This window comes from Triticum urartu, chromosome 7, assembly GCF_003073215.2.
Source record: "Triticum urartu cultivar G1812 chromosome 7, Tu2.1, whole genome shotgun sequence".
NCBI lineage: Eukaryota > Viridiplantae > Streptophyta > Magnoliopsida > Poales > Poaceae > Triticum > Triticum urartu.
The window spans coordinates 710,222,264-710,246,793 of NC_053028.1; the positions used below are offsets into that span (position 1 = coordinate 710,222,264).

General features: G+C 44.9%; 1 pseudogene; it reads left to right on the forward strand.

Annotated features, from left to right (window-relative positions):
* Positions 1–6,423: 6,423 nt before the first annotated feature.
* Positions 6,424–22,539, forward strand: LOC125519576 (annotated as a pseudogene).
* The last annotated feature ends 1,991 nt before the right edge of the window (positions 22,540–24,530 follow it).

Here is a 24,530-nt window from a genome sequence, read left to right on the forward strand (position 1 = left end):
CATTCTTTGTTAGCTCCGACACTTTTGTTTTGATTGAGGTATAAGGACTAGAGGTGGTGAATAGTCATATGAGAGATTACAATTCCAATTTAATGGTTTACAAATTTTAGACAAACATGGCAAGGACAAACTTCCTAAACCACTTACCAAGCAAGCTATCAAGAGTATTGAGAGGCGGAAAGTAACAACCTGCAAGTAAGTAGAAGGTAGGGTAAACATGCGAATACCCATGACAAGAGGATGTTTTTTTCATTGTTTCTAATAGAGCCGGCGCTATATTTCATCCACATTCATGGATGCTTCGAACCAACGATTCTAGGATCATAATGATCTTGTTTGCGACACCGAACAAGTGATCATGGTTTGCACCCAGAAGCCTCGCTGAGGGGTAGATCTTCACCAAGTAGTGATCCCTAATCCCATAGAGACTCTTGAGCCCTTCACATACATAAGATTATAGGCTCCCAAATGCCTCCTAACCGTCCTAGAGTAGCAAGCAAAGCAAAGTCACTTGACAAGAACTTATATGATCTTCAATCAAGCTCCTTCTTAAATCCAAGAGAACATTCTCTCACAAGAATAGAATTGTGGTGAAATAGATGAAGTTAGGAGTAGGAATAATCCAATAAAGGGAAGTTATTTGCCTTCAAGGAATAAAAAAGTGATGATGGAATCTACCGACTCTTCTTTTCCTCACTTGTGGTGGTAGATGATTGGAGTGGAATGGAAGGAGTGCATGGAGTGGATTGCAAGGTGGAATCAGCGAGTGAGGTTGTTACGAAGATTTTAGTCATGAAAGGGAATGTGTGCGTACTTATAGATAGAATTCGAAATCTGGCGTAGCATTGTGGTGTAGCCCTAGATGACCATATGGCGTGTTAACTTTTCTAGCAACCCTCATCAAACATGCATAAACATGGATGTCAAATACTGGCTCCAAGATCCAACGCTTATTGTAGGAGAAGGCATGAGATGCTAGGAAGGAAGGAAAACAACTATCTTGGTGTTGGAAATATGAACAATTTACCAAATGATTTTATGAACAGAAATACTAGATAAAGCATGAATAATATTGTAGAGATAAAACAAGTCATGCGTTCTGACAGAGAGAAGGTAAATAGCTTCTGCATATATGAACCGAAGCCTATCATATCTATAGCAGACAGTAGAACTAGTTGCATATATGAGGTAGAACCTAACATATTTAGGGCAAGTACTAGTACGAGAAACTATGGCAGGATATCTAACAGAAAGAAGAACACATACGAGACAACAGCAGCAGTAGCACTGGACTTGGGGTCGGTGTCCTCGCCAGCCATGTCGTCAAGGAGGTTGTCGACGTCGGGGAAGAAGTCGTCGTCGGGGAAGTAGTCGTCGGAGTCCGGGGCGTCCGTGACGAAGGAGTCAGTCAGTAGTCGCGCAGAGCACTCCCCAAAAACCTTATCACCCTTCTCCCGTACAGGACTCAAAGAGGTGCGGTTTCGGAGGCCTACTGTCCCGACCTGCGGTGCACGCCGCAAGCCGGGATGAGGAAGACAGCAGCAACTCAGAGATTGGAACCGGTGGCGAGAGGAAGGAGAAGTTCTGGTGCGTCTCTCTGAGAGGAGCGACCTCCCTTTTATAGGCGCAAGAGAAGGAGGCGAGAGGCTGCGCCGGGAGCTGAAGGGAACGCGGGAGATGAAACGAACAGACAACAGCCGAAGGGTGCATCGTTTGTATTCAATATCCACTACAGCAAAAACTTTGCAGCTCCCAAGTGACTTTTCATATACCCGTAGTGCGTGGCAAAAATTTAGAGCGTCGTGGGGAGGCGTGGCGGGCGGCGGAGGAGGAGCGCGCATGGATGTCCCTCTTGTTTTCATGCTCATACAAGTGGGGAAAGAACCTCCCTTATAAGGAGGTCCAACTCCCATTAAACTAGCAATGTGGGACTAAACTTTAGTAGTATCCCTTGCTTTGCACAAATGGGCTAAGTGGGCCTCTAGAATTTATTAGAAATTTCTGAAATAGTTATTGGGCTGTCCCCAATATAGATTAAATTCCAGCACTTGGTAGACTCCCAGAGCGCATCATTTCTAAGCTCTTTTGATATGAAGTGATTAGTGTGAAGAAATCAAATCACCTTCCTCAAATTAGCGTCAAGACAGGATCATTATACACATGGATTGGTTTATGATGAAACTACGACTTATGAATCATTTGATAGCAACCAATAATAAGTTCGCAAATGTGTAAGTAAGGGTTTTCTTTGCTGGACTTACTCAAACGCTTATTATCATTTTGCGTCGCACAGCCGGACCACCTTGAAGGGGAGAAGCGGAAAAAGGACATGTTACTCCATACTTATGTCCATGAAAGTTGGTTGTTTTATTTTTTTTCTTCTTCTAATCTATAGGGAAAAGACCTGGCTGTGCGTATTTTTCAGATTGAAATAATAGAAAAAGACTTGTGATGCAAGAGCTACGGAAGAAAAATAAGCAATCCTAACGGATTTGTTTTCCCCAAAACTAGAGGCTCCCAATCAACGTAACACTTAGTAGGGAGGGGTGGAGAGAAGCAATTCAAGCGGACGCGCTTCTTTTTGATCGAAATCATTGAAAGAAATCTTGTTGATGCAGGAGTTACCGGAAAAATAAATCCTAGTTGGACGGATTCATTCTCCTGAAATTCAAATCATAGAAAAAAATAGCTCTCCGGATGGAGGGGTCGAGAGCACCAACACAATTGGATGTGCATTTTCTTTTCAAGATAAAAATCATTGAAAAAAATTCCGTTGCGTTTTACAGAAATTCAAATCATAGAAAAAACGTAATTCATCAAATAAAAAAGGACTTACGTCACTTTGTACGTCTGCCCCCCCTACACACTCGAAGTCACATTTGTGAGGCCAGCGAGCTAGGGTGACGGGCCGGCACGACCCGGCCCAGCCAGTATCAAATGGCCCCCTGCACACACGAAACCACATATGTGAAGCCAGCGAGCTAGGGTAACGGGCCGACACGAACCGGCCCGGACAGAAGTACATCGTGACTGCCTTTTTGCCTCGGCACGCCAGGCGTGCTTCCTCGGCGAACGATCGGTCAGGAGCACGCTACTTAAGCTGGAGTACGTAGAGCTGAGCTCTCCAGGTGGTATAAATCTTGGTCGGCTCACCAACTCAATTCGCCTACGTTGCAACTCGTGTTCTTTTGCTGTTGAGGCATTGCGACTTTTCTGTTCCGAGTCGTTCGTGTTGGCATCCGTGGTTTTGCTTTTTTTTTTTGCTTTTTCTTAGATAGCTTACCACATTTTTTTTGCGGGGTCTTTTCTCTATAAATTACAAAAAATGTGGTATTCGTGCTTTAGTAAAGCTTTTTTTAGATAGCTTACCACACATGACATGTGGTATTGGTGTTTTTGCTTCTCACAAGAAGATGTGCAATCCATAAATCAAAAAGAAAATGTACACATATTTCAAAAGGTGCGGTTACATCTCAGTCGACAGAGATTCAACCAAATCTCAGCAAGTGATTCAACATATGAAAAAGAAGATTTCTTTTCACGCATCGACTAAGACTTTATTAAGTCTCAATCCACTGAATTCTAAAACCAATGTCCCACGGGCGTCTTCTCAGAAACAAGAACACACCATATGCATGAGCAGAGTCCAAATGAACACTTGAAATAATGCCAATTTCCATCTCAAAATAATAAAAATAAAATGTCAGTTTTCATGGCCGCATGTCCTTTTTAAGGGAATTAGTTGCATTTTATTAAAAAATACTCAGACACACTCCAAAGCTACTACCGCGCTAACCCCCGCTGGCGATTACTAGAACCAAGTCCTCCATGCCTTATACAAGCAACCTTTCCTAGCTAACAAATGTGCGACTCGCAGTTCGTCGCGCTCAAGAGATCTTGATCTCCTTGAAAGACCGACGAATTTCCTTCACCTCTTCCACTCTGTGCTTATAAAAGCATCTACAGCCAGGTGCCCAAAACCCGCCTCAAATGTCTGGCCATCTCTCGATGCCAAATCCAGCTCGCCGCCCGATGCCAAATCCAGCTATTTAAGCCGGCCGACATCCTCCAACCGTAGCCACATCCATCTCCTCCCTCTCCGCGTCGCCAACCCGAGCCCATCCACCTCTGTCCCGCTCTGTCGCCCTTCCCACATCCGCTAGTAGCTATGACCCCTCGCAGCCAGGCAACTTATGTAACGCCAGAACGCTGGCTACAACTCCTTGAGCAGGTCCTGGCAGGGCGCGAAGTCCGGATGGCCGTGGGGCTTCCTCCTCCGCCCACGGTAGATCCAAAGGAGGAGGAGGAGGAACACGAGGACGGGGAGGAGGAGGAGCCGGAGGCGGAGGCGAATGGTCTGGAGGAGGAGGACGATGGGCCGCGTATCTGCAGGCGATGCAACATGCGATTCTCGAGTCTCTCGGGTTGGAATCGGTGGCGGAGCCCAAGCGGCACCGTTTGTAGGAGGCGAAGCACGCCGCGGATGGTCTGCAAGAGGCGGAGGCCGAGCACCCCATGAACATTTCCAACGACGAAACTCTGATTTTCATGGGTATGGGCCTAACAAATTATCTTGGCCCCCTGATTTTCATGGGTGTGGGCCTCTCCCACCCCCTTTGATCCAATCTTAAATCTCCACATTTGCTGTTAAGTAAAAATCTTACGTTACTTTACCAAGGTCTAGCATTACTCGTACTACTATAGCACATCCGATCAATGGCAATTGGCAAATGAGCAGTGCTAGGTGTACGATGAATATTTGTACGACTTTCTACGACACTGCTCAGTCACCCTGCGATCAAATCTCTGCATCAGCGGCAATCGTGGGATCACTGGGTCGGACTGAATCGTACATTTAAAGTCGTACGCAGAGCTATTTCGTTTGCCGTGCATGCAGCCGCCAATCGCATGGCCTGCCCAAGATACCGCGAAGCGCGCGTGTGATCTCGTCTCTTGGGGTTTCGAGGACGAAGCGGCTGCTGCTTGCTGGGCTTCCGCTCTCCTTTGATGCCACGTGAAGATACTTTGGCCAATTGCCATTTTTTTTGCGGGATTTGCCAACGAAATTGCTCTGCGTACGACTTTAAATGTACGGCAAACCATGCATGATCAATCAATACTAGTGTTGCAATGTGAATGTAGTCTTGGCTCTGCCATGCTCTAGAGTCGTTCTGATTTTTCATATGAAGTTAGCGGATTGTGCTCCACATTCGATCACCTCATTCCCGTACGACAGCTCACCGTCCGCCGGGTGTTGTTGGGTGACGACCAGACGACAATATTTAAGGCGCTTCCCCTTGCTTGGTTAGATGAAGATGTAAGCTGAAGACCTCTTCCGTGTTGGTTGTGCTAATGAGGTTTGTGACCGCGGTTGTTGGTAGTGGTGCGACCTACTTGGGGCCAACGGTGGTATGTATTTTCATTTATGGCGACCTTTGGAAATTTGACCAGAAAACAAGTACTAATATATAGTACGTATAAGGAAACAATAGCAGTTGATTATTGGCAGCTCCCTCATGCAGGATGACCGTAAAATTTGGGGGAAGTTGCATGTGGTCTATTTTTGTCGGGTTCCATAAACTTCTTTCCCTAAATTCATTTTTATTTATTTTTAGTTAAACAAAAATACATAATAACCTAGGATCTGACAATCAGTGACACGCGTGACAGCTGAGCACCGCGGGGCATTGCGTGGGGGTACGGGATGGTCACCGGCGAGGGGCATTGCGGCACGTTGGAAGGGCGGGTGTGGCAACGGGCGGCCTACACCACATACGGCCGTGTTTATTAAGGGCGCGGACGTTCCAAAAAAAAACATATGGCCGTGTGAAGCAGGGGATATATAGGGCAGTACTACACAATATGTACATGTGAATTTCACTAATTAAAACTTGTGTGTGTATGAATTTCCCTCTATGTGTTGAAATACACTTTGCATACGTGCGTGCTTCATAATTATAATCAATTAACATACGCACAGTTGCCATTCTTGATCGTGTACGTGCATGCTTAAGACAAAATTTATATGCAATTTGGCTAAAGTATTGTGGATGACTGGATGTACATGTGAAACGGAGGGATTAGTACTTAACTGGTAGAGTTGGTGGCTGATCATCGGGTGTGCTACTCCTACCACTACAGCACATCAGATCAATGGCAGTTGGCTAAAGTATCTTCACGTGGCATCAAACAAGAGCGGAAGCCCAGCAGCCTCTTGGTCCTCGAAACCCCAAGAGACGAGATCACACGCGTGCTGCGCAGTATCTTGGGCAGGCCATGCGATTGGTGGCTGCATGCACGGCAAACCATGCATGATCAATCAATATACTAGTTGGCGTACCGAGAACCAGCTCATATTCATTCAGATTCACAGTGAAGAAAATGATTACACCTCACTCGGCAGATCTGGGTCGCCAAGAAAAGATGGAGAAGAAAGGTGGGGAGAGGCAGGGGCAGGAGCAGGACGATGAGGACCTCGCCAACCTCATCCTCTCTTGGTCCATCCAGGACGTCGTCAACCAGGACCTCTTCAGGGACAAGGTAATTCCAAGTCGAATCCTTCTTCCCAGAGAGCAAGCAGCAGAGTATGTACTTGACCAGCATGCGTTGCATGGTGATGGTGCGTGATTTCTTCCACAGGTGAGCCGGATACCAGACAGGTTCTTGGGCCTGAGGAGCTACCTGGATTCATTCAAGGCCCCGCTGCTGGAAGAAATCCGAGCAGAGATGAGGTCCAACCTGCTGGACGCACAGACCAACCGCCCCAAGCCCGTGCAGGAGATACAGCCGTTGTACTTCCGCATGCCAATGGGCGTGCCAAGGCCCCCACTGTATCGCGTGACCATCCGTGGAGCTTGCCCTCCATTCATGAGCGACATCGTCGTGCTCTCGGCGCTGCTTCGACCGTCCGACCTTGCCAGCAGCAAGGATGGCGCCTCCTACTGCCTTGCACAGGTCCTCAAAGTCCACGACGAGAGCAGCAGCTTCGTGGTCAGAGCTTCCCATATAGTAGACGGTTACGTCAACAGCTACGCGTTCGTTGTTAGCTTGCTCAGCTTCATACCCTACCAACGCATCTGGCGGTGCCTCCGCTACCGAGCCAACTCTTCCGTCAAGAGAGACGACTCCGTTCTCAAGGCTATCGCGGGGGAAGCGGAAGACTCCTCCATGCAGCTGGTAAGCTTCTTTGGTTCTCATATCCTTTCGTTCAATCGTTTCTACTTTCTAGTAGTAAGTAACAAAGTTCCGCGGGCTAGACCTTAAGTACTTATTTATATTTTTTAAATGTTTTATATATCAAAAAATAATAAGTGTAGTTGTCAATCATTGTAAACTTTGTGACAACTCAATCACATAATATCGTCAATAAATTTAATTTCATATTGAGCCTTTATTTTGTTGTCGAAATATGGGACATGTATTTTTTTAGTGCAACCGAATGATTTAATAAGTAGCAATACAATGCATTCACTTACTTAAAGGTGTTCATTCAGTATACCAGGTTTGGCTTGAAGACAGTTTGATTTAGAAGGAATTACAAACTTGTATGACTATACCACAAAAGTTTTCTAGCTTATCGAATACTTGATGCATGTTTGTCTGAAGTGAAAAATAAAGCTATGACCAAAAGTTGTACCTACTTGTACTTAAAGCCTACATGCCTCACATGCTTATAACTCAAGTACCACAACACATCAAATTATACGATCTTATATACTATATAGCTCAGTATCTGCAACATCTTCTCAGGAGATAATACATAACTGAAAGTTTAGAGAAACCCCGAAGTATCAAATCAGTATAAATACTTTTTCTAAAGGGACCGTAAAATTGAATTGCTGAAAGAAGGTACAGACAGTAATATGAACTGAATATTGTACTTATAGAAATATAAGTCGAGCTACTATCCTTTTCTTGTTCCATATTGGTTCCAATACATTTCTACTAAGTAAAGTGATTTCACATATCTTATTTACACTACTAGAGATATGAGTTTTAGCCACCAAGGTGATCGGTTGCTAAAAGTACAAAATTGGTCGCTGGTGGTCTACTGGTACCAACACTACTTGGTTGCTTCGCGGTGGCTATAGTCTAGTCGCTATAGATATTGAGCGACCAACATTGAGAACCCTGGTCACTAAATGTCATACCAATAGCTACCAACCAAATCTGATGACTAATGGCATCTAGCGACCAAGGGAGACTTGGTGACTAATGATATCTAGAGACCATGGACGACTTGGTTGCTAAAAATGTACAGCCACCATGTACATGGTTAGTGGCTAGAGATATCAAGTGACCAGCCAAGGCTTGGTGACTAAAAGAATGTAGAGACCAGCTACATGTTGGAGACTAGACATCTTTTGTAACCAAAAGATTGTAAACCTTGGTAACTACAGGCATGAGAAAGCAACTATATCATAGGTACAATATATTGTCACACGCTGACATTAACAGTATGCAAGAAATCTCAGAATTTTAGACATTTGACAATAAGAAGTTCATAATCAACATTTGTACACTTAAGATCCAAACATTACATGCTAATCTGAATTTTGTTTCGCAAGTAGGAAATACCACTCTAGCATTTGCAAAGTACAGTACCATCTTTAGTACTGATCTGAACATATGATCCAATCAGTAAACCCCAATATGATCCAAACATTACATTTAGCATTTGTACACTGAATTTTCTTTAGATCCAACATAGTCTACTAGATGTGCAAGAAATGCAGAGGCAATAGTTTTCTCTTCTCAGTCTTTAGCTCGAGTATTGCTTTCCGCTCCTCCTCCAAGGTCATCTCCTATATAATGGTGGCCAGAGCACATGTTATCTCATTAACAACATCAGACATGAGAAACATCAGAAAGACTGCAAGCATGCCAACAAACTAAGCTGGAGAAACCAAATTGCCAGTCACTTGATCAGCTTTGCCATAGCTCAGAAGCTCAACAACATCGACAGGAAGAAAAACTACACACATACACAGGAAAGTGCGCCACCTACCTACTTTTAATTTCTACTACCAGTCTCAGTTATGAAAGCTCATTTGTGGATGATAACAGGCATAGAAATATGTAGCTATTTTCTTCATGTTACAACGCCACCATTTCTGCAGCCAAAGTTTCATCTAGTGGCACAACCCTAAAAATATCAGCCAAATCGTCAGAGATGGCACCACTGAAGATCATTCGTTAGATATTTTCTGTTATCTACTCGTATTTGTTTCACTTTCCTACTGGACTCAAGTCTTAATCCAGTCAATCTAAAGGTTAACACATACACTGATTACTTGGGTAGAATCTGTTTGTTTCTACCCGCAAAAAGAAAGTATCCATTTTAACGCTAGACATAATGGCGTGGTGTCTCTAAACCACAATACCATCATGTCAGCAGCCAAAGTTTCACCACAAAAATCTACAATCAGCCACGACCGAGAACACAAGAAATCTATAAAGGATCCTTGAAAATCATCAACTTGCCGTTAGCTACTGGTTTTCCACCAAATCTATAATTTCTTTGTGTATGTCAGTAGAAAAATGAAAAGGATGGTAGACAAACGCAACTAACCAACATAACATGAAGGTAGCACTGATCATGAATACCTAGACCCTCCATCCGACACCAGAGAGCCTGTGATTCACAAATTTGGACCATCAAGATTAAGATCATGAAGAAATTTGCCAAATCACATAGTATTTTGATTGTTTGAAGCAGAGGCAAACTGATCATACCATTTCCATCAGAAGAAGAAGTTGGAGTAGGTCTATATCCTGGCCTCAAATGACTGTTGAAAATGTATACATGTATTACTAGCTATACATTGGAATTTGTAAGTCCATATATTCATGATGAGTATCTTCATTTTCCGTTACAGAATTATTAGCAAGAACTATCGTGATTAGAAGATCTTGATACCAAGTACACTGTTATATCTAAGCAAGCTGCAGGTGTAGGAGGCATCATCTAAAGTACCAGAGCATGGGAAAAATAACATTACCTTGCAAATGATCTTGGAAAACTTGACATCCTTTGTACAGTGTTAGACATCAGCGAACCTGTGTCAGAAATTGGAATGCTTTAACAAAAGCAATATGCTACATATATTTTCAGTGAATAAAAATGACAAAAATAGTTGAGATTGATGTGTTGCATACCTATTCCGTCAGATGGCATTGGCCGCTCAGTTGTGAAACCTAGCCCTGTTGCAGTAGTGCCGTCCATAGGAGGTGAAATGCCAACCAAGTTAGACACGACACTTTGTAGCCAATCGATCTTCTTCTGTTGAGCTTCAAGTTGAGATTGTTGAGCCTCAATTTGAGTTTGTTGTGTAGCAACAATCTCCTTTGTAGAGGCCAATTCTTCCACTACATGCTGAGTTGAGCTTGATGCGCTTGAGTAAGCCCTTCTATTTGGTTTTGGTCCATGACCCCGACCTCTGATGTAACCATATGCCTTACCAAGCACATGCTCGCAAATCTGTTGCTCTGTTAAAGGTACTTCACCCTCCTCTATGGGTTCCTTTTGCTTCTGCAACATTTCTTCCTGCATTAATAATACAAGAAATGAAAGGCATTTACATTCTTAATTGCAGCAACATAATGATGTATTTAAAAGTACCCAAATTCACTATTAGTATAATGCAACACTAACAACTTTGAACCTATAATACCTAAATCAGAGCACCTTGATCATGTTCCTTCTCTGCCAGGCAATTGAAATCATATATTCCCGGTCCGGCCATCAAGCCCAACAGCCTGTGGAGGAGAATCGGGCACCGGTTTTGGATGGGCAACATGTTTTTAGATGAGTTACCTCTTGAGTTGCACGATAAGTGCCTCTTTTTCTCTCTGGTGATTTACAATCCATCCTAGTATTATCATAATACCAGTAGATTCTATTGTTGTAATATGCTGTCACCTATCTGGCATCCTGATCTCTTTCTTTCTGACACAAAATATTGCAGTCCAGGGGATGTGAAAGATGTTATATCTATTTATTTTTTACGGGAAGATGTTATATCTGTTGGCGCAGCTTTGATCTTGACGACGCAGCACGCCCGGGAACAACGAGGATGAAGCGACCGAAATACGTCCGGAAGCTAATTTGTTTAGAAGCAAAACACACGACGGCCTACAGCTAAAACTAGCTCGAAATTTGCGACATTCACACACGCCAGATTGATCTTTTTTTCCCCTCCGCCACGGCTTCCCTGTAGCTTTTCTCCTTTATATAGCTGATTACAAAGACTCCACGACTCATACGCACTGGTCCGAGATGCTTGCACCAGCCCATAAATCGAGCGTTGGAGCTTGCACACCTTGTCAGCATTCTTAGGATCGACAAAACCTTCCGGCTGCATCATATACATTTCTTCCTTAAGGAAACCATTAAGGAATGCTGTTTTGACGTCCATTTGCCATATTTCATAATCGTAGAATGCGGCAATTGCTAACATGATTCGGACGGACTTTAGCTTCGCTACCGGTGAGAAAGTCTCATCGTAGTCAACCCCTTGAACTTGTCGATAACCCTTAGCGACAAGTCGAGCTTTATAGATGGTCACATTACCATCCGCATCTGTCTTCTTCTTAAAGATCCATTTATTTTCTATGGCTCGCCGTTCAACAGGCAAGTCAGTCAAAGTCCATACTTCATTTTCATACATGGATCCTATCTCGGATTTCATGGCTTCTAGCCATTTGTCGGAATTCGGGCCCGCCATCGCTTCTTCATAGTTCGAAGGTTCACCGTTGTCTAACAACATGATTTCCAAGACAGGATTGCCATACCACTCTGGTGCGGAACGTGTCCTTGTGGACCTTCGAATTTCAGTAGGAGCTTGATCAGAAGTATCTGATCATTATCATTAACTTCCTCTCTAGTCGGTGCAGGCACCTCAGGAACATTTTCTTGAGTTGCGCTATTTTCCGGTTCAAGAGGTAATACTTCATCAAGCTCTACTTTCCTCCCACTTACTTCTTTCGAGAGAAACTCTTTCTCTAGAAAGGACCCATTCTTGGCAACAAAGATCTTGCCTTCGGATCTGAGGTAGAAGGTGTACCCAATAGTTTCTTTTGGGTATCCTATGAAGACGCATTTTTCCGACTTGGGTTCGAGCTTTTCAGGTTGAAGTTTCTTGACATAAGCATCGCATCCCCAAACTTTTAGAAACGACAGCTTAGGTTTCTTCCTAAACCATAATTCATACGGTGTCGTCTCAACGGATTTCGACGGAGCCCTATTTAAAGTGAATGCGGAAGTCTCTAAAGCATAGCCCCAAAAAGATAGCGGTAAATCGGTAAGAGACATCATAGATCGCACCATATCTAATAGAGTGCGATTATGACGTTCGTACACACCGTTACGCTGAGGTGTTCCAGGCGGCGTGAGTTGTGAAACTATTCCACTTTTTCTTAAGTGTGTGCCAAACTCGTGACTCAAGTATTCTCCTCCACAATCTGATCGTAGAAACTTGATTTTCCTGTCACGTTGATTTTCAACCTCACTCTGAAATTCCTTGAACTTTTCAAAGGTTTCGGACTTGTGTTTCATTAAGTAGATATACCCATATCTACTTAAATCATCAGTGAGCGTGAGAACATAACGATAGCCACCGCGAGCCTCAACACTCATTGGACCGCACACATCAGTATGTATGATTTCCAATAAGTTGGTTGCTCGCTCCATTGTTCCTGAGAACGGAGTCTTGGTCATCTTACCTATGAGGCATGGTTCGCACGTGTCAAATGATTCATAATCAAGAGACTCTAAAAGTCCATCGTCATGGAGCTTCTTCATGCGTTTGACACCTATGTGACCAAGGCGGCAGTGCCACAAGTATGTGGGACTATCATTATCAACCTTACATCTTTTGGTACTCACACTATGAACATGTGTAGTATTACGTTCGAGATTCATAAAGAATAAACCATTCACCATAGGAGCATGACCATAAAACATATCTCTCATATAAATAGAACAACCATTATTATCGGATTTAAATGAGTAGCCATCTCGAATTAAACGAGATCCCGATACAATGTTGATGCTCAAAGCTGGCACTAAATAACAATTATTAAGGTTTAAAACTAATCCCGAAGGTAGATATAGAGGTAGCGTGCCGACGGCGATCACATTGACCTTGGAACCATTTCCGACGCGCATCGTCACCTCGTCCTTTGCCAGTTTCCTCTTATTCCGTAGCCCCTGCTTTGAGTTACAAATGTGAGCAACTGCACCGGTATCAAATACCCAGGAGCTACTACGGACACTAGTAAGGTACATATCAATTACATGTATATCACATATACCTTTTGTTTTGCCAGCCTTCTTGTCTGCTAAGTATTTAGGGCAGTTCCGCTTCCAGTGACCGCTTCCCTTGCAATAAAAGCACTCAGTCTCGGGCTTGGGTCCATTCTTTGGCTTCTTCCCGGCAGCTTGCTTGCCGGGCGCGGCAACCTCCTTGCCGTCCTTCTTGAAGTTCTTTTTACCCTTGCCTTTCTTGAACTTAGTGGTTTTATTGACCATCAACACTTGATGTTCCTTCTTGACTTCTACCTCCGCTGATTTAAGCATTGAGAACAACTCAGGAATGGTCTTTTGCATCCCCTGCATGTTGAAGTTCATCACAAAGCTCTTGTAGCTTGGTGGAAGCGACTGGAGGATTCTGTCAATGACCGCATCATCCGGGAGATTAACCCCTAGTTGAGACAAGCGGTTATGTAACCCAGACATAGTGAGTATGTGCTCACTGACAGAACTATTTTCCTCCATCTTACAGCTGAAGAACTTATCGGAGACTTCATATCTCTCGATCCGGGCATGAGCTTGAAAAACCATTTTCAGCTCTTCGAACATCTCATATGCTCCATGTCTCTCAAAACGCTTTTGGAGCCCCGGCTCTAAGCTGTAAAGCATGCCGCACTGAACGAGGGAGTAGTCGTCAACACGTGTCTGCCAAGCGTTCATAACGTCTTGGTTCTGTGGGACGGGAGCTTCACCTAGCGGTGCTTGTAGGACATAATCTTTCTTGGCAGCTATGAGGATGATCCTCAGGTTCCGGACCCAGTCCGTATAGTTGCTGCCATCGTCTTTCAGCTTGGTTTTCTCTAGGAATGCGTTGAAGTTGAGGACTACGTGGGCCATTTGATCTACAAGACATATTGTAAAATATTTTAGACTAAGTTCATGATAATTAAGTTCATCTAATCAAATTATTAATGAACTCCCACTTAGATTAGACATCCCTCTAGTCATCTAAGTATTACATGATCCGAGTTAACTAGGCCGTGTCCGATCATCACGTGAGACGGACTAGTCAACATCGGTGAACATCTTCATGTTGATCGTATCTTCTATACGACTCATGCTCGACCTTTCGGTCTTCTGTGTTCCGAGGCCATGTCTGTACATGCTAGGCTTGTCAAGTCAACCTAAGTGTTTGCATGTGTAAATCTGTCTTACACCCGTTGTATGTGAACGTCTGAATAAAACACCCGATCATCACGTGGTGTTTTGAAACAGCAAACTGTCGCAACGGTGCACAGTTAGGGGGAACACTTCTTGAAATTATTATGAGGGATCATCTTATTTACTACCGTCGTTCTAAGTAAACAAGATGCAAAACATGATAAACATCACATGCAATCAAATAATAAACGTGACATGATATGGCCAATATCACATAGCTCCTTTGATCTCCATCTTGGGGCTCCATGATCATCTTGTCACCGGCTTGACACCATGATCTCCATCATCATGATCTCCATCATCGTGTCTCCATGAAGTTGCTCGCCAACTATTACTTCTACTACTATGGCTAACGCGTTTAGCAATAAAGTAAAGTAACTTACATGGCGTTTCTCAATGACACGCAGGTCATATAAAAGAATAAAGACAACTCCTATGGCTCCTGCCGGTTGTCATACTCATCGACATGCAAGTCGTGATTTCTATTACAATAGCATGAACATCTCATACATCACATATAGATCATTCATCATTCATCACAACTTTGGCCATATCATATCACAAACCACTTGCTGCAAAAACAAGTTAGACGTCCTCTAATTGTTGTTGCAAGTTTTACGTGGCTGAATTAGGGTTCTAGCAAGAACGTCTTCTTACCTACGTTAAAGCCACAACGTGATTTGTCAACTTCTATTTACCCTTCATAAGGACCCTGTTCATCGAATCCGCTCCAACTAAAGTGGGAGAGACAGACACCCGCCAGCCACCTTATGCAACTAGTGCATGTTAGTCGGTGGAAACGGTCTCATGTAAGCGTACGTGTAAGGTTGGTCCGGGCCGCTTCATCCCACAATGCCGCTGAAGCAAGAAATGACTAGTAGCGGCAAGAAAGTTGACAAATCTACGCCCACAACAAATTGTGTTCTACTCGCGCAAGAAGAACTACGCATAGACCTAGCTCATGATGCCACTGTTGGGGAACGTTGCAGAAAACAAAAATTTTCCTACTCGTTTCACCAAGATCCATCTAGGAGTTCATCTAGCAACGAGTCATCGGATGCATCTACATACCTTTGTAGATCGCGTGCGGAAGCGTTCAAAGAACGGTGATGATGTAGTCGAACACGACGTGATCCAAATCACCGATGACCAAGCGCCGAACGGACGGCACCTCCGCGTTCAACACACGTACGGGACGGGAGACGTCTCCTCCTTCTTGATCCAGCAAGGGGGAAGGAGAGGTTGATGAAGATCCAGCGTCACAGTAGCAGGGCTTCGCCTATACTACGAGAGAGAGACGTAACGGGGAGAGAGGGAGGTGCCAGGGGCTGGTGTGTCAAGTCCCTCCTCTCCCCCACTATATATAGGGGTGCTAGGGGGGCGCCGGCCCTAGTAGATGGAATCTACTAGGGGGGGCCGCGGCCAAGGGTGGGGGGCTTGCCCCCCAAGCAAGGGGGCGCCCCCTTTAGGGTTTCCCCTCAACCCTAGCCGCATGGGCCCTAGGGGAGTGGCGCCCCAGCCCACTTTGGGCTGGGTTCCCTCCCACTTCAGCCCATGGGGCCCCCCGGGATGGGTGGCCCCATCCGGTGGACCCCCGGGGCCCTTCCGGTGGTCTCGGTACAATACCGGTGACCCCGAAACTTGTCCCGATGGCCGAAACAGCACTTCCTATATATAATTCTTTACCTCCGGACCATTCCGGAACTTCTCGTGACGTCCGGGATCTCATCCGGGACTCCGAAAAACATTCGGGTTACTGCATATACATATCTTCATAACCCTAGCGTCACCGAACCTTAAGTGTGTAGACCCTACGGGTTCGGGAGACAAGCAGACATGACCGAGACGACTCTCCGGTCAATAACCAACAGCGGGATCTGGATACCCATGTTGGCTCCCACATGCTCCACGATGATCTCATCGGATGAACCACGATGTCGAGGATTCAATCAACCCCGTATGCAATTCCCTTTGTCAATCGATATGTTACTTACCCGAGATTCGATCGTCGGTATCCCAATACCTCGTTCAATCTCGTTACCAGCAAGTCACTTTACTCGTACCGTAATGCATGATCCCGTGACCAGACACTTGGTCACTTTGAGCTCATTATGATGATGCATTACCGAGTGGGCCCAGTGATACCTCTCCGTCATACGGAGTGACAAATCCCAGTCTTGATCCATGTCAACCCAACAGACACTTTCGGAGATACCCGTAGTCTACCTTTATAGTCACCCAGTTACGTTGTGACGTTTGGTATACCCAAAGCACTCCTACGGTATCCGGGAGTTACACGATCTCATGGTCTAAGGAAAAGATACTTGACATTGGAAAAACTCTAGCAAACGAACTATACGATCTTGTGCTATGTTTAGGATTGGGTCTTGTCCATCACATCATTCTCCTAATGATGTGATCTCGTTATCAATGACATCCAATGTCCATAGTCAGGAAACCATGACTATCTGTTGATCAACGAGCTAGTCAACTAGAGGCTTACTAGGGACATATTGGTGTCTATTATCCACACATGTATTACGATTTCCGGATAACACAATTATAGCATGAATAAAGACAATTATCATGAATAAGGAAATATAATAATAATGCTTTTATTATTGCCTCTAGGGCATATTTCCAACAATAATGTTGTACTAGAATTGTATACAAGGACAGTCTTCAAACATTCTACTACAACATTATACAAAGACAGCCTTCATAGAACAGTATATCCTTGGAAAACATTATACTACAAGTCCTAATGCTATAAACATTATATTCAAATCACAAAACCGAACTCTACATCATAGGCCAAGCCAGTTTTCAAATTACAAAGTAAATGCTACATGTATATTTTACTTCCACATTTCCACAAACACTTGAAGTGCATGATTTAGCCATCAAGTACTCCAAGCAAATTAATGGAGAGACACTGGGAAGGAGGCAAGGACAAAGGGGAGATCATTCTTACGGGTTGAAGCCTGTGAGAGCGAGATCTCGCGAGCTTGGGCGTCTCCTTCAGAGCTGGTTGGGGAAGAAGGAACCCTAGGCGCCTGTTGCAGCAGCCTAGGTACGTTGACCACGCGGCGGGCGCCTGTCTGCTATCGCGGCCACTCCTGCGTCCCCTCCCCCCACGCAGCCGCGCTGCCACCACCGCTGCAAGGGACACGGCCGCCGCTGCCGCAAGGAACGCGCCCTCCGCCTTCCGCCGCCCCCTCCGCCTTCTGCCGCCCCCTCCGCAAGGACCCGCCGTGGCCGTCGGCTGCCGCCAGGGACGATTTGATTTGGGGATTTGGGGCGAGTCGCCTTGCCGTCGGCCGCCGCCAGGAAAGAGCTCTGCCTCGCCTCTGTTTTCTTCGAGCGTGGGGATGGATGGATGCCCTGGAGCGGAGCCGATTGGCTTTTTTTCAATTTCCTCCCTGGTTGCTATAAGTACTCACATGATCGAATAGTACCCATTCGTGACAGCTGACTATAGTAACCGAGTTTGTACTAAACTGGTTGCAATTAGTATATCTATAGGCACCAAAATGCTTGGTAACAATAGGTGTGGTCGCTAATACTACATTTTCTTGTAGTGTTACCACAAATTCATTAACCAGATCCTATGCTTTGAAGGTAAATGAAGTGCCGAATGGTAGAAGTTCTTCAGTTGAAACTATGAAATTATGTATGTAAATAGATTTGAACTGAAGTTTTTTCTTAAAAACCAATATACATGCCGGTGATTCCATACATTTTTTTTGGAATTAAATTTATCTATATTCTTAAACCAATAGCACACTACGGTCTATAAAAGACATACCAATTTGTAGTTTTCTTCAATGGTCTATCAAAATTTCCAGATAGTAAATCATTTTGATGAGTTACTATACGGCATTAATACACATATATTGGTGTTCTCTGCCTGAAGAGGCATCTATGGTCTTGAAACAATGATGATGAAATGTTTTGTGAGAAAGAGAAATGCTTAATTTTAAGACGTTTGAAAGAAAATCTTGTGGTTCTTCCTAACTGAAGGTATCTCCTAAGAACAATGGATAATCTACTAATGTGCCTTACTCTGAAGGAATCTCCTAAGATCATGTGGTGCAGTCTATTTTTCGGAAAAAGTTAGTATAGTTGAGTCTTACAAAATTTACAAGCCAAGTTTATAACTGGTCAATCAGTGGAAAAGTCATTAACTCAAGTAATGTACACATAAGTTTGAACCACTTATGGGTAAGCATGCATATTTCTGATGGACATCTCCATTGCATCATGTACTTGTGAACCTTGTCCTTTTTCCTAACTCCAAACCTGAAGTCACCAAAACAATGAATCAGCTAGTGCATGAACCATTACATCACTTATAATTGGATATACTATACGAAAAATATTTTTATCACTAATCTTCTTATCATATTGTCAGAGAATTTTACTACCCGAAGATAAAAAAGTTACAATATTACTTAGAAAAGTACACATAAAGAGAGAAGCAAAAATACTGTGTAGAAGTGAACTTTTCTCATTCACAGGTAAAACATAACTTTAAACATGTGCAAGTAAAAATACTATGTGGAGCAGCTGGTAAGATTTGGTTTGCTGATCGCTTCGTTGAATCATTTCTAGGAGTATGATTTTGAGATTTTCTCATCGGACGACTGATTTTCCATCTTGAGACAGAGCACTTCCCTGACCGGCGGCACCGACGTGCCGCTATCCGTATCGGGCAGCAGGCTGTCTGCTTCGGGCTCAACGAGTCCCAGACTGACGCCATACTTAGCTGTGTGTCTGTGGTGCAGCGTGGCGGTACCGGTGGTGGCGTGAGCAGCAAGGTTAGCGTCATCTGGGGGCCGCCTGGCACGGGCAAAACCAAGACCACCACCGTGCTGCTGCTGTCGGCGATGAAGATGAAATGGCGGGTCCTGACGTGCGCGCCGACCAACACTGCCGTCTGCCAGGTGGCGTCGCGCCTCCTGGCGCTGAGAAGGCAACACCCCGACCCCGATGCCTGCGCTGGAACGGGCCACGGCGATCTGCTGCTGTTCGGCAACAGGCAACGTATGCACATCGGCGACGATCTCGACCACATCTTCCTGGACACTCGTGTGAAGCTGCTAACAGAGTGCTTCTCGCCGGGGACAGGTTGGAGGCGGTGTCTTCTTTCACTGGAAGCGTTTCTGTGCGACGAAATAGCCATGATCAAGCCGGAGGATGGCACAGAACCAGTAGAACTCAAGTACCACTCCTTCCCCACGTCACAGTTCCACCGGATCTTCGATGAGCTTAGCAAGTGTTTGAAGACAATCATGTCTCATGTGTCAACTCTGGAGAAGAACTACAACAACATTGCTTTGCTCAGCAAGATGCTCTGCGACTTCAGCAAGCTGCCGGGCGTTCAGAAACAAGTCTCCACGTCATCGAGACAGCTGAAACGGCAATGTCATGGTTTAATAATGGGTTACTACTCGCAACAAACAGTTGGAACCATGAGGGAGACAATGCCAGCAATTCTAGACGTTACGAGAGAGCTGTTGCGGGAGCTGAACCTTCCTGTGACGATAGAGTTATGGAAGATCAAGAACTTTTGCATCCAAAGCGCATCAATCATTTTCTGCACCGTGTCTGGCTCGGTCAAGCTGGAGGGGGAGAAGATGGATCTGCTTCTGATCGACGAGGCTGCACAGCTCAAGGAATGTGAATCCCTCGTCCCATTGCAAGTCTCCGGACTGAAACATGTGGTTCTTATCGGTGACGAGCGCCAACTGCCAGCTATGGTCCAAAGCAAGGTCCATATATACCTTTCATATACTACTCCCTCTGATCCAAAATAAATGTTGCGGTTTTGTACTAAGAGGTTGAACTAACCTTTAGTACTTTCTTTTGAATTGCATCTACATTTGTGGCATTTCTTGCAGGTTTCAGATAAGGCGTTGCTGGGTAGGAGTCTGTTTGAGAGAATGGGTTTACTTGGACACAAGAAGCACCTCCTCAACATGCAGTACAGGATGCACCCTTCCATAAGCATCTTCCCCAACTTGAGCTTCTACGACAGGCAAATCTTGAATGGCCCCAATGTGTCGGAGACGAAGCACCAACGTAGTTACCTTCCTGGTGCAATGTTCGGGCCATACTCGTTTATCAACATCAACGGTGTGGAAGACCGCGGCCGCAGCAAGACGAACATGTCCGAGGTGGCCGCCATCATGCAAATACTGCACAGTCTCAAGAAAGGTGCGTATGTGTGGCCTGGAGGCCCCCTGAACGACATTTCGTTTTTTTCTGAAAGAAGGATGACCCCGGCCTCTCCATTGAACAACCATCTTTATTATATTATTCAACATTTCATCGAATGTATGATTTGATGTTAGTGCTGAACTATATATGCACCTCGAACTCATGTCATGGTGTTTGCCGTGCAGCTTGTATCAGAACCGGGCAGGTGGTTAGCGTGGGCGTCATATGCCCATACAGCGCTCAGGTGGAGGCGATTAAGGGGGAGATAGGGGATGTGAAGGAGATGCGCCCCCTGGTTCTTCGCGTCAACACCGTGGATGGGTTCCAGGGCAGCGAAGAAGACGTGATCATCCTCTCCACTGTGAGGTCCAATCGCACCGGCTCCGGCGGCTTCCTGTCGAACCGGCGACGTGCCAACGTTGCCTTGACGAGGGCAAGGTACGCACGCACGGGCTATAGCTGAACGTCTAATCATTGCATTAAATAGAGGGCTAAGCCAAATAGCGGAAGACTGCTAGTAACGAGGCTATAGCCGTCTATTTCTGAACTTTTTCGCACAATTGTACATGAATCCTATAGTGCTGCTATACACACGATAAAACTGCGCCCTACTTGTTGTGCCTGATCCTACATGGCAGTGCTACAGCGAGCGTGCATGCACGAGATTTGAACGCGAAGACACTGTCGTTCGCAGATCGGGCAGCAAGTATTGTCTGTCAAGCTATTGCGATTCTATAGTCTATCATTTACTGGCACCCTACTCAAACCGCTATTTGAAACTAGTATGTTGTAATGCATTTTAACTGGAACGACCAGCTGATATATGTCCCCTCGATTGCCGTGGTTGCAGGCACTGCCTCTGGATCCTAGGCAACGCGGCGACACTAAGCAGCGGCGGCTCCATCTGGGGGGAATTAGTCCGGGATGCTGTGGAACGTCGTTGCATCTTCGACTGGGACAATGGCGAGGTCCTGTCTCGGCCAGTTTCTCGCCGTGCTCGTTTGATCGGGCCTGTACGTGGAGCCTCTTTAGCTTTAGCTTTTGGAATGCGCCGGGACGGGGCCAGGTGTGAAGCCGTGCGACGAGCTAGGTTCTCTGCGATTCGCTGAATGCACCACCGGTGGACCAGAGGTGTTTTGTTCTGTTTTTGTCTTTTGCGTGCTAGACTTGGGGCGTGCGCAGCCTTTCTCACTGGACAGATCTGGTGATCGAACCCTAGTTTCAATTTCAAGTATGATTGTGTGGTTTCAGCTCAGTCCGTGGTTGCTCCATCGGCCCAGTCGGGAGACGACAAGATGGGAAAGCTAGCTAGGACGGAAGAAAAATGAAGCATTTTTTAAAACTAAACAAACGTATTTCTTAATGGTACAAACATGTTACTAAACCATGCGATTTTTTTACATTTCATAAACATTTTTCGGAATGGTACACGACATTTCTTTCTAAAGTATTTAAACATTTGTTTTACATTGTATTAACAATTTAAAAATGTCAGAACATAATTTTGAAATACACGGACATCTTTTCAGTGTCATGAGCATTTTTACATTGTATTAACATTTTTATAAATTTCACAACATATTATTCAAATACACGGACACCTTTTAAATATCATGAATATTTGTTTTGAATTCTATTAACATTTTAAAACTTGCACGGACATTTTTTAAACTGCATGAATATTTTTTAATGAGGATTAACGTTTTGTGAAATTTTGAATAAACTATGTTTCTACTTGAAAAATCTAAATAAAAGTAATTAAATAATGTTTCTGAATAAACTAGGGCGTGCTTGAGGCGAGATCTGCCGCTCCCAAGAAAAACGACCAGCTTGGCAACCTCTGAGCCTTTTAGAGGTTGAAGTGATTAGTGTCAACAAGTCTTACCGCCCTCCTCAAATTGGTTATGGTCATCGAGTACCCGAAGTTGCGAGAACAGACGGAAAAATACGATTATGTTCTTGTTTAAGTAATGTTTTTTTTTGGCGATCTGAAGGTAAAAAATGATAAACTAGAAGGATCCTGCGGCCCAACTAGGCCCATGACATCAGTAATTGATCAGGCCTCCTTAGAGCATCTATAGCCGGGCCCCAAACCCGCCTCAAATGACCTGGTGGACGGCCTGATCACTGACTAGTCACGAAAATGCGATCCAACGGGCATCTCAAACGGGTCTCAAATGTCCGAGCTGACCGACATCCCCATATCTAGCCCAAATATGGGCAGAATGTGGGGGCGCCCACACCCGCCACTTCAGTTTAACAGTGGGGTCCCATGCGGTATCGTCCGATGGGCGGTGTGAATGTCGCGTGATGCCGCTCCGCTCACTGCTTGATGCCAAATTCAGCTATTTTTAAGACAGCATGCGTCCCCAACTCTAACCCATCCACCTCCTCTCTCTCGTTCCAATGCTCTTCCCACGCCGTCCGACACCATTATGGTTCGCCAAGAGAAGACCACCTATGCTATGCTCACTCTAGAGCGTCGGGACTTGATTAAGTAGGAGATCCGGGCGAGGCGTGCTGCCCGCATCTCTATCGGGCTGCCTCCGTACTCACCAGAGCAGCATGAGGAGGTGGAGAAGCAGGCGAAGGAGGAGGAGGGAGAGGAGTAGCAGCTGGCTTCGATGGAGGGGGGCGGAGGTGGCGACGGAGGAGGAGAAGCAGGCGAATGAGGAGGAGCCACCTCTGGGCTTCAACATGGAGGCTGCGGAGGCGGCGTTTGCGGTCGCCCAAGCGGCGGAGCAACAGTCCATCCTGGAGTCCATGCAGGATGAGGTGGAGGTCAATCGGCGCTTCATCCGACAGGAACGGGCGGCGACCAACGCACTCTTCGACGAGGTCGAAGCGGAGATGGATGCGGAGGCGGATGCAGAGGAGCCGCAGGAGCCAGCGCTGCGGCTGCCGCCCATGTACCCGGAGCCTGGCTTGGAGATAGTGGACATTTTTTACAAGGACTAGGATAGTTGATCTATGTAGTACATATATTTTTTTCTTTGCATGCTTTTGTATAGATTTAAGATTTCTATTATGAGGTACCTAGATGTAGATAAGCAAATTTAAGGACTGATCGGTCACTGCCTGCGGACATGCCCGGGTGTTTCCACAAGCGTTTGAGAGTCGGGATTTGCCTAGTCCGGCTGTAGATCCTCTTAGCTAACTTAAAGAAAAGCTCCTCTATTCCTTCGAATAAAGAAAAGAAAAACAAGTGGGTGTTCCCTGTAATTAGTTTATATATACAGACATGAAACATTGACAACTTGCTCGCACAAATCAATATCTGAAATTTATTGCTTCTCGAATTAGCTACTCCGGCACTTTAAAATATTAAAAATATACTCCTTCTGTGAACTAATATAAGGCTGGCCATAGCGGGGAGTAATCATGCATATAATAGTAGTGTATGATACTAAATCTGTAATGTATATTATCATAGATTAGTATTATAGATGATCTCATTTATTGTCATGCATGACACATAGTAGCATAATATTTATTATGATACGGTATCTACCTATGTTATTATAATCATCCATCTCTTCTTTAATTATTTGCGAGTCCCAAGTACATGATACCGCTTATGTTACCCTCATTATGGCCAGCCTAAGACCTTTTAGCCACTCAACCTAAATTTGCTTAAATTTTCTTAAATATAATACTTCCGTAAACTACTCCCTCCGTCACGGTTTAGAAGGCGCGCTTGGAAATTCTCTAGGATCTAGATGGTTATCTATTGGTTGTGGGATGGGTTTAAAAATAGCATTCACACTACGCATGCATATAGAAATAGTATATCGAAGTACTAATTAGCTACTAGAAATAAATGCAATGCGCCTTA